The sequence below is a fragment of the Mobula hypostoma genome, chromosome 5 (genome assembly GCF_963921235.1).
Source record: "Mobula hypostoma chromosome 5, sMobHyp1.1, whole genome shotgun sequence".
Taxonomy (NCBI): domain Eukaryota; kingdom Metazoa; phylum Chordata; class Chondrichthyes; order Myliobatiformes; family Myliobatidae; genus Mobula; species Mobula hypostoma.
In genome coordinates this window covers 3,188,805-3,200,888 of record NC_086101.1, presented here as the reverse complement: position 1 = coordinate 3,200,888, position 12,084 = coordinate 3,188,805, and positions in this window count along the sequence as shown.

The following is a 12,084-nucleotide window of genomic DNA, read 5'->3' as shown; positions in this document are numbered from 1 at the left end:
AGTGGGATTAGTGTGGGGACTGACACAGGGCTGTGGGGAGAGAGTGGGACAGTGGGATTAGTTTGGGGTTTGGTACAGGGCTGTGGGGAGAGAGTGGAACAGTGGGGTTAGTGTGGGGACTGACACAGGACTGTGGGGAGAGTGGGACAGTGGGATTTGTGTGGGGACTGACACAGGACTGTGGGGAGAGTGGGACAGTGGGATTTGTGTGAACCTGACACAGGGCTGTGGAGAGAGTGGGACAGTGGGATTAGTGTGGGGACTGACACAGGGCTGTGGAGAGAGTGGGACAGTGGGATTAGTGTGGGGACTGACACAGGGCTGTGGAGAGAGTGGGACAGTGGGATTTGTGTGAACCTGACACAGGACTGTGGGGAGAGTGGGACAGTGGGATTAGTGTGGGGACTGACACAGGGCTGTGGGGAGAGGGTGGGACAGTGGGATTAGTGTGGGGACTGACACAGGACTGTGGGGAGAGTGGGACAGTGGGATTTGTGTGAACCTGACACAGGACTGTGGGGAGAGTGGGACAGTGGGATTAGTGTGGGGACTGACACAGGACTGTGGGGAGAGTGGGACAGTGGGATTAGTTTGGGGTTTGGTACAGGGCTGTGGGGAGAGAGTGGAACAGTGGGGTTAGTGTGGGGACTGACACAGGACTGTGGGGAGAGTGGGACAGTGGGATTTGTGTGGGGACTGACACAGGACTGTGGGGAGAGTGGGACAGTGGGATTTGTGTGAACCTGACACAGGGCTGTGGAGAGAGTGGGACAGTGGGATTAGTGTGGGGACTGACACAGGGCTGTGGAGAGAGTGGGACAGTGGGATTAGTGTGGGGACTGACACAGGACTGTGGGGAGAGTGGGACAGTGGGATTTGTGTGAACCTGACACAGGACTGTGGGGAGAGTGGGACAGTGGGATTAGTGTGGGGACTGACACAGGACTGTGGGGAGAGTGGGACAGTGGGATTAGTGTGGGGACTGACACAGGGCTGTGGGGAGAGAGTGGGACAGTGGGATTAGTGTGGGCCTGATACAGGGCTGTGGGGAGATTGGGACAGTGGGATTTGTGTGAACCTGATACAGGGCTGTGGGGAGAGAGTGGGACAGTGGGATTAGTGTGGGGACTGACACAGGGCTGTGGGGAGAGAGTGGGACAGTGGGATTAGTGTGGGGACTGACACAGGGCTGTGGGGAGAGGGTGGGACAGTGGGATTTGTGTGAACCTGACACAGGGCTGTGGGGAGAGAGTGGGACAGTGGGATTTGTGTGGGGACTGACACAGGACTGTGGGGAGAGTGGGACAGTGGGATTTGTGTGAACCTGACACAGGGCTGTGGAGAGAGTGGGACAGTGGGATTAGTGTGGGGACTGACACAGGGCTGTGGGGAGAGTGGGACAGTGGGATTAGTGTGGGGACTGACACAGGGCTGTGGAGAGAGTGGGACAGTGGGATTTGTGTGAACCTGACACAGGACTGTGGGGAGAGTGGGACAGTGGGATTAGTGTGGGGACTGACACAGGGCTGTGGGGAGAGGGTGGGACAGTGGGATTAGTGTGGGGACTGACACAGGACTGTGGGGAGAGTGGGACAGTGGGATTTGTGTGAACCTGACACAGGGCTGTGGGGAGAGAGTGGGACAGTGGGATTAGTGTGGGGACTGACACAGGACTGTGGGGAGAGGGTGGGACAGTGGGATTAGTGTGGGGACTGACACAGGACTGTGGAGAGAGTGGGACAGTGGGATTAGTGTGGGGACTGACACAGGACTGTGGGGAGAGTGGGACAGTGGGATTAGTGTGGGGACTGACACAGGACTGTGGGGAGAGTGGGACAGTGGGATTTGTGTGAACCTGACACAGGACTGTGGGGAGAGTGGGACAGTGGGATTAGTGTGGGGACTGACACAGGACTGTGGGGAGAGTGGGACAGTGGGATTAGTGTGGGGACTGACACAGGACTGTGGGGAGAGTGGGACAGTGGGATTTGTGTGAACCTGACACAGGACTGTGGGGAGAGTGGGACAGTGGGATTAGTGTGGGGACTGACACAGGGCTGTGGGGAGAGTGGGACAGTGGGATTAGTGTGGGGACTGACACAGGGCTGTGGGGAGAGTGGGACAGTGGGATTAGTGTGGGGACTGACACAGGACTGTGGGGAGAGAGTGGGACAGTGGGATTAGTGTGGGGACTGACACAGGACTGTGGGGAGAGGGTGGGACAGTGGGATTAGTGTGGGGACTGACACAGGGCTGTGGGGAGAGTGGGACAGTGGGATTAGTGTGGGGACTGACACAGGACTGTGGGGAGAGTGGGACAGTGGGATTAGTGTGGGGACTGACACAGGGCTGTGGGGAGAGTGGGACAGTGGGATTTGTGTGAACCTGACACAGGACTGTGGGGAGAGTGGGACAGTGGGATTAGTGTGGGGACTGACACAGGACTGTGGGGAGAGTGGGACAGTGGGATTAGTGTGGGGACTGACACAGGGCTGTGGGGAGAGAGTGGGACAGTGGGATTAGTGTGGGGACTGACACAGGGCTGTGGGGAGAGTGGGACAGTGGGATTAGTGTGGGGACTGACACAGGGCTGTGGGGAGAGTGGGACAGTGGGATTAGTGTGGGGACTGACACAGGGCTGTGGGGAGAGAGTGGGACAGTGGGATTAGTTTGGGGTTTGGTACAGGGCTGTGGGGAGAGAGTGGGACAGTGGGATTAGTGTGGGGACTGACACAGGACTGTGGGGAGAGTGGGACAGTGGGATTTGTGTGGGGACTGACACAGGACTGTGGGGAGAGTGGGACAGTGGGATTAGTGTGAACCTGACACAGGACTGTGGGGAGAGTGGGACAGTGGGATTAGTGTGGGGACTGACACAGGGCTGTGGGGAGAGTGGGACAGTGGGATTTGTGTGAACCTGACACAGGGCTGTGGAGAGAGTGGGACAGTGGGATTAGTGTGGGGACTGACACAGGGCTGTGGGGAGAGAGTGGGACAGTGGGATTAGTTTGGGGTTTGGTACAGGGCTGTGGGTGTGTGGGACAGTGGGGTTAGTGTGGGGACTGACACAGGGCTGTGGGGAGAGTGGGACAGTGGGATTTGTGTGAACCTGACACAGGGCTGTGGAGAGAGTGGGACAGTGGGATTAGTGTGGGGACTGACACAGGGCTGTGGGGAGAGTGGGACAGTGGGATTAGTGTGGGGACTGACACAGGACTGTGGGGAGAGTGGGACAGTGGGATTAGTGTGGGGACTGACACAGGGCTGTGGGGAGAGAGTGGGACAGTGGGATTAGTGTGGGGACTGACACAGGGCTGTGGGGAGAGGGTGGGACAGTGGGATTAGTGTGGGGACTGACACAGGACTGTGGGGAGAGTGGGACAGTGGGATTTGTGTGAACCTGACACAGGACTGTGGGGAGAGTGGGACAGTGGGATTAGTGTGGGGACTGACACAGGGCTGTGGGGAGAGTGGGACAGTGGGATTTGTGTGAACCTGACACAGGACTGTGGGGAGAGTGGGACAGTGGGATTAGTGTGGGGACTGACACAGGGCTGTGGGGAGAGAGTGGGACAGTGGGATTAGTTTGGGGTTTGGTACAGGGCTGTGGGGAGAGAGTGGGACAGTGGGATTAGTGTGGGGACTGACACAGGACTGTGGGGAGAGTGGGACAGTGGGATTTGTGTGGGGACTGACACAGGACTGTGGGGAGAGTGGGACAGTGGGATTTGTGTGAACCTGACACAGGACTGTGGGGAGAGTGGGACAGTGGGATTAGTGTGGGGACTGACACAGGGCTGTGGGGAGAGAGTGGGACAGTGGGATTAGTTTGGGGTTTGGTACAGGGCTGTGGGGAGAGAGTGGGACAGTGGGATTAGTGTGGGGACTGACACAGGACTGTGGGGAGAGTGGGACAGTGGGATTTGTGTGGGGACTGACACAGGGCTGTGGGGAGAGAGTGGGACAGTGGGATTAGTGTGGGGACTGACACAGGACTGTGGGGAGAGTGGGACAGTGGGATTTGTGTGGGGACTGACACAGGACTGTGGGGAGAGTGGGACAGTGGGATTAGTGTGGGGACTGACACAGGACTGTGGGGAGAGTGGGACAGTGGGATTAGTGTGGGGACTGACACAGGACTGTGGGGAGAGTGGGACAGTGGGATTTGTGTGAACCTGACACAGGGCTGTGGGGAGAGTGGGACAGTGGGATTAGTGTGGGGACTGACACAGGGCTGTGGGGAGAGGGTGGGACAGTGGGATTTGTGTGGGGACTGACACAGGACTGTGGGGAGAGTGGGACAGTGGGATTAGTGTGGGGACTGACACAGGACTGTGGGGAGAGTGGGACAGTGGGATTAGTGTGGGGACTGACACAGGACTGTGGGGAGAGTGGGACAGTGGGATTAGTGTGGGGACTGACACAGGACTGTGGGGAGAGTGGGACAGTGGGATTTGTGTGAACCTGACACAGGGCTGTGGGGAGAGTGGGACAGTGGGATTAGTGTGGGGACTGACACAGGGCTGTGGGGAGAGTGGGACAGTGGGATTAGTGTGGGGACTGACACAGGGCTGTGGGGAGAGTGGGACAGTGGGATTTGTGTGGGGACTGACACAGGACTGTGGGGAGAGGGTGGGACAGTGGGATTTGTGTGAACCTGACACAGGGCTGTGGAGAGAGTGGGACAGTGGGATTAGTGTGGGGACTGACACAGGGCTGTGGGGAGAGAGTGGGACAGTGGGATTAGTTTGGGGTTTGGTACAGGGCTGTGGGGAGAGAGTGGGACAGTGGGATTAGTTTGGGGTCTGACACAGGGCTGTGGGGAGAGTGGGACAGTGGGATTAGTGTGAACCTGATACAGGGCTGTGGGGAGAGAGTGGGACAGTGGGATTAGTGTGGGGACTGACACAGGCTGTGGGGACACACAGGACTGTGGGGAGAGTGGGACAGTGGGATTAGTGTGGGGACTGACACAGGACTGTGGGGAGAGTGGGACAGTGGGATTAGTGTGGGGACTGACACAGGACTGTGGGGAGAGTGGGACAGTGGGATTTGTGTGAACCTGACACAGGGCTGTGGGGAGAGTGGGACAGTGGGATTAGTGTGGGGACTGACACAGGGCTGTGGGGAGAGGGTGGGACAGTGGGATTTGTGTGGGGACTGACACAGGACTGTGGGGAGAGTGGGACAGTGGGATTAGTGTGGGGACTGACACAGGACTGTGGGGAGAGTGGGACAGTGGGATTAGTGTGGGGACTGACACAGGACTGTGGGGAGAGTGGGACAGTGGGATTAGTGTGGGGACTGACACAGGACTGTGGGGAGAGTGGGACAGTGGGATTTGTGTGAACCTGACACAGGGCTGTGGGGAGAGTGGGACAGTGGGATTAGTGTGGGGACTGACACAGGGCTGTGGGGAGAGTGGGACAGTGGGATTAGTGTGGGGACTGACACAGGGCTGTGGGGAGAGTGGGACAGTGGGATTTGTGTGGGGACTGACACAGGACTGTGGGGAGAGGGTGGGACAGTGGGATTTGTGTGAACCTGACACAGGGCTGTGGAGAGAGTGGGACAGTGGGATTAGTGTGGGGACTGACACAGGGCTGTGGGGAGAGAGTGGGACAGTGGGATTAGTTTGGGGTTTGGTACAGGGCTGTGGGGAGAGAGTGGGACAGTGGGATTAGTTTGGGGTCTGACACAGGGCTGTGGGGAGAGTGGGACAGTGGGATTAGTGTGAACCTGATACAGGGCTGTGGGGAGAGAGTGGGACAGTGGGATTAGTGTGGGGACTGACACAGGGCTGTGGGGAGAGAGTGGGACAGTGGGATTAGTGTGGGGTCTGACACAGGGCTGTGGGGAGAGAGTGGGACAGTGGGATTAGTGTGGGGTCTGACACAGGGCTGTGGGGAGAGAGTGGGACAGTGGGATTAGTGTGGGGTCTGACACAGGGCTGTGGGGAGAGGGTGGGACAGTGGGATTTGTGTGAACCTGACACAGGGCTGTGGAGAGAGTGGGACAGTGGGATTAGTGTGGGGACTGACACAGGGCTGTGGGGAGAGAGTGGGACAGTGGGATTAGTTTGGGGTTTGGTACAGGGCTGTGGGTGTGTGGGAGTTAGAGGGGGAGATCTGATGAATGTTTATCAAATTTTGTGAGGTATTTCTTGGGAAGGGATGTCAGATTTCAGAGGATGTGCATTTAAGGTGAGAGGGGGATACTATATCTTTAAGGAGGCAATGTCCCCTCTAAGGTGCGTGTAAACAAAGGAATTTAAACTGAACGCTGAAGATTGTCACCCTCTACCTCGATGCCATGTTAGGTATATTTCACGATCGTACACAATCACATTTCCTTTTCCGGATTCTGATGCGGACGGTGTTGACAACATGGAGTTCACGATGATTTGTCTGCAGATTTAGGACTGGCTTTTTGCACTGTTTTTATCGAATAAATTATTCAGCGCGCACATGTTGTTGTCACTGGGCAAAAAATTGCAGAGCACAAGATTTCTTCGCACACTGGTAGAGGGGAAGTTGGTGGGAGGTCAGTTTTTACACAGAACAGGGTGTGTTCCTGGACTACCCCACCAGGAATGGTGGTGTTTAATTGGGTTTTTATACAGACATGTGTCTATACAAAGAATGAAGGGAAATGGTTTTCGTACAGGTTGGAGGGATTAGGTTAACACGCAGGAACACCGGACAGCAGACGCTTGAATCTGAAGTGGGGTTTCAGGACAGAGATGATGGGCTGGGGAGAGCCTGTCCCGTGCTCCACTGGTCCATGTTTTGTATTCCCAGCCATGGCATCCACACGACACTTGGACTCAATAAGACAGGCACAATCTCCCAGTGGACAACCATTTCAGTTTGACTTCCCATCCCCATCCATGGGCTTGTCTACTGCCACGATGAGGCCAATCTCAGGCTGGGGGAGCAACGCCTCACATTCTGTCTGGGTAGCCTCCGAATGACAGCATGAACATTGATTTTCCTTCGGGTAATTTCTTTCTCCTATTTTTTCACTCTTGCCTTTTCCAGCTATCACCTTTCTTGAATAAGGAAACAACATCTACAACCCTCCAATCCTCCGGAACCTCTCCTGTCCCCATTGATGATGCAAAGATCATCGCCAGAGGCTCAGCAATCTCCTCCCTCGCCTCCCACAGTAGCCTGGGGTACATCTCATCCGGTCCCGGTGACTTATCCAACTTGATGCTTTCCGAAAGCTCCAGCACATCCTCTTTCTTAATTTCTACATGCTCAAGCTTTTCAGGCCTCTGTAAGTCATCCCTAAAATCGCCAAGATCCTTTTCCATAGTGAATACTGAAGTGAAGTATTCATTAAGTACCTCTGCTATTTCCTCCGGTTCCATACACACTTTTCCACTGTCACACTTGATTGGTCCTATTCTCTCACATCTTATCCTCTTGCTCTTCACATACTTGTAGAATGCCTTGGGGTTTTCCTTAATCCTGTCTGCCAAGGCCTTCTCATGGCCCCTTCTGGCTCTCCTAATTTCCTTCTTAAGCTCCTTCCTGCTAGCCTTATAATCTTTTAGATCTTTATACTTTATACTTTATTGTCCCCGAACAATTGATACTAGAACGTACAATCATCATAGCGATATTTGATTCTGTGCTTCCTGCTCCCTGGAGTACAAATCGATAGTAAATATTAAAAATTTAAATTATAAATCATAAATAGAAAAGGGAAAGTAAGGTAGTGCAAAAAAACTGAGAGGCAGGTCCGGATAATTAGAGGGTATGGCCCAGATCCGGGTCAGGATCCGTTCAGCAGTCTTATCACCGTTGGAAGGAAGCTGTTCCCAAATCTGGCCGTACGAGTCTTCAAGCTCCTGAACCTTCTCCCGGAGGGAAGAGGGATGAAAAGTGTGTTGGCTGGGTGGGTCGTGTCCTTGATTATCCTGGCAGCACTGCTCCGACAGCGTGCGGTGTAAAGTGAGTCCAAGGACGGAAGATTGGTTTGTGTGATGTGCTGGGCTGTGTTCACGATCTTCTGTAGCTTCTTCCGGTCTTGGACAGGACAACTTCCATACCAGGTTGTGGTGCACCCTAGGAGAATGCTTTCTACGGTGCATCTATAAAAATTAGTGACGGTTTTAGGGGACAGGCCAAATTTCTTTAGTTTTCTCAGGAAGTAAAGGCGCTGGTGGGCCTTCTTGGCAGTGGACTCTGCTTGGTTGGACCAAGTCAGTTCATTTGTGATATTGACCCCGAGGAACTTAAAGCTTTTGACCTGTTCCACTTGCACACCACCAATGTAAATGGGGTCGTGCGGTCCGCTACTCCTTCTGAAGTCAACAACCAATTCCTTCGTCTTGCTGATGTTGAGGGATAGGTTATTGTCTTCGCACCATGCCACCAGGTTCTTAATTTCCTCTCTGTACTCAAACTCATCATTACCCAAGATACGGCCTACAATTCTGGTGTCATTTTCGTATGAATTCTCTGGCTTCTTCCATCGAGCCAATGTCTAATCCAATTTACCACCTCTCCATGTATACCTAGCGACTGAATTTTCTTAACTAACCTCCCATGCGGGACCTTGTCAAAGGCCTTACTGAAGTCCATGTAGACAATATCCACCGCCTTCCCTTCATCCACTTTCCTGGTAACCTCCTCGAAAAACTCCAATAAACCTTTGTCAAAAGCCATGCTGACTATTCCTAATCATATTATACCTCTCCAAATGTTCATAAATCCTGCCTCTCAGGATCTTCTCCATCAACTTACCTTGTGGCCATCTGGGAGGCTGGGAGTCTCCAGGACCTCCCACATCTGACACCGAGCACAGAAAACCAGTCCCACACACATACCTTCTGTCTGTGTTCTACACAGATAACCTACCTGGCCTCGACTCTTTATCGCTGAAGCCCTGTTGAGCCAAAGCCTTCCTACTCTGTCTCCCTTTACTCTGGCGTTCACATCTACTGTGATGAAGAACTTTGAGAGTTTGGTCATGGCCAGAATCAAGCTGCCTGAGCAAGGACTGGGACCCGCTGCAATTTGCCGATTACCACAAGAGGTCCACAGTGGATCTTCACTCAGCCTTAGATCAGCTGGACAATGGCAATACCTATGTCAGACTGCTGTTTATTGATTACAGCTCAGTGTTCAACACAGTCATAACCTCAGTTCTAATCAACAAGCTCCAAAACCTGTACCTCCTTCTGCAATAGGATCCTTGGTCTCCTCACTAGGAGACCCCATTCAGTGCTGATCAGAAATAACATTGCATCTCATTGACAAGCAACACTACTACACCTTAGGGCTGTGTGCTTAGCCCACTGCTCTACTCTCTCTACACCCACGACTCTGTGGCTAAGCACAGCTCAAATGCCATCTATAAATTTACAGATGACACAAATATTATTGGGAGAATTTCAGATGGTGACAAGGAGGTGTACAGAAGCAAGACAGATCAGCTGGTTGGATAGTATTCCAAGAGCAATCTTGCACTCAACGTCAGGAAGACCAAGGAATTGATTGTGGATTTCAAGAAGGCAAATTGAGGGAACACGCACCAGTTCTCATCGAGAGATCAGAAGTGGAAAGGGGGAAAGGAAGTAGCCCAAGAAATAGTGGATGCATTAGTGATAATTTTTCAAAACTCGTTAGATTCTGGACTAGTTCCTGAGGATTGGAGGGTGGCTAATGTAACCCCACTTTTTAAAAAAGGAGGGAGAGAGAAACCGGGGAATTATAGACCGGTTAGCCTAACGTCGGTGGTGGGGAAACTGCTGGAGTCAGTTATCAAGGATGTGATAACAGCACATTTGGAAAGCGGTGAAATGATCGGACAAAGTCAGCATGGATTTGTGAAAGGAAAATCATGTCTGACGAATCTCATAGAATTTTTTGAGGATGTAACTAGTAGAGTGGATAGGGGAGAACCAGTGGATGTGGTATATTTGGATTTTCAAAAGGCTTTTGACAAGGTCCCACACAGGAGATTAGTGTGCAAACTTAAAGCACACGGTATTAGGGGTAAGGTATTGATGTGGATAGAGAATTGGTTAGCAGACAGGAAGCAAAGAGTGGGAATAAACGGGACCTTTTCAGAATGGCAGGCGGTGACTAGTGGGGTACCGCAAGGCTCAGTGCTGGGACCCCAGTTGTTTACAATATATATTAATGACTTGGATGAGGGAATTAAATGCAGCATCTCCAAGTTTGCGGATGACACGAAGCTGGGTGGCAGTGTTAGCTGTGAGGAGGATGCTAAGAGGATGCAGGGTGACTTGGATAGGTTGGGTGAGTGGGCAAACTCATGGCAGATGCAATTTAATGTGGATAAGTGTGAGGTTATCCACTTTGGTGGCAAAAATAGGAAAACAGATTATTATCTGAATGGTGGCCGATTAGGAAAAGGGGAGGTGCAACGAGACCTGGGTGTCATTATACACCAGTCATTGAAAGTGGGCATGCAGGTACAGCAGGCAGTGAAAAAGGTGAATGGTATGCTGGCATTTATAGCGAGAGCATTCGAGTACAGGAGCAGGGAGGTACTACTGCAGTTGTACAAGGCCTTGGTGAGACCACACCTGGAGTATTGTGTGCAGTTTTGGTCCCCTAATCTGAGGAAAGACATCCTTGCCATAGAGGGAGTACAAAGAAGGTTCACCAGATTGATTCCTGGGATGGCAGGACTTTCGTATGAAGAAAGACTGGATGAACTGGGCTTGTACTCGTTGGAATTTAGAAGATTGAGGGGGGATCTGATTGAAACGTATAAGATCCTAAAGGGATTGGACAGGCTAGATGCAGGAAGATTGTTCCCGATGTTGGGGAAGTCCAGAACAAGGGGTCACAGTTTGAGGATAAAGGGGAAGCCTTTTAGGACCGAGATGAGGAGAAACTTCTTCACACAGAGAGTGGTGAATCTGTGGAATTCTCTGCCACAGGAAACAGTTGAGGCCAGTTCATTGGCTATATTTAAGAGGGAGTTAGATATGGCCCTTGTGGCTACGTGGGTCAGGGGGTGTGGAGGGAAGGCTGGGGTGGGGTTCTAAGTTGGATGATCAGCCATGATCATAATAAATGGCGGTGCAGGCTCGAAGGGCCGAATGGCCTACTCCTGCACCTATTTTCTATGTTTCTATGTTTCAACTTCCTGGGTGTCAACATCTCCGAGGAACTATCCTGGGCCCAACACATTGATGCATTTACAAAAAAGGCACAGCAGTGGGTATATTTCATTAGGAATTTGAGATTTGAGGAGACATTTTAATGAGGTGCATGACTGTCTGGCATGGAGCATGGAGGGACCACTGGACAAATTTGGAAAAAGTAGCAGAAAGTTGCAAACTCAGCCAGCTCCATCATGGGGACTGGCCTCACCGGCATCGAAGGCATCTTCAAGAGATGCCTCAGAAAGCAGCATCCATTATTAAGGGGCCGCAATACCCCGGACACGCTCTCTCCTCATTGCTACCATAGAGGAGTCTGAAGACACACACTCAATGATTCAGGAACAGCTTCTTCTCCTCTGCCATCAGATTTCTGAATTAACATTGAACCCATAAACACTACCCCACTATTTTTGCTCTCTCTTTGCAATTGGGCCATTGGTTAATCAGGACAGCCTGATTTGGAGTAACTCTTAAAGAACAAAAACAAATCGAGAAAATAGCTTCCTTTATTTGGGATACTTTGCCACTTAACTAGGGCAGGAGACCTGCAGAACAAGTTCTAAAAAGAGCATAAGATGCATGCACTTGTGTGGCCATTAGTCACTACACCGTGCTTAGAGCAAAGTTTTTAAACAACGTCAGTTGTGCGTTTGTGATCAAAAAGCAGAGATTTTTCACTGAGAGTCGATGAGAAATAAGCAGCAAGACAATTTAGAACCATTTTGTTCACTGTGGTTTCAAGCATTCAGGCTTGGAGATGCCAGAAATGGTTGGGAGTGAAAATGAAACCACTTCAGCTAATTTGGCCAAAATGTACCGGTCCCGATATGAACTATAAATTACAGGTATTTACTTATTGTCATTTATGGTTTATTTTACTACATTTTGCAATGTACCACTGCCACAAAGCATCAAATTTCACAATGTAC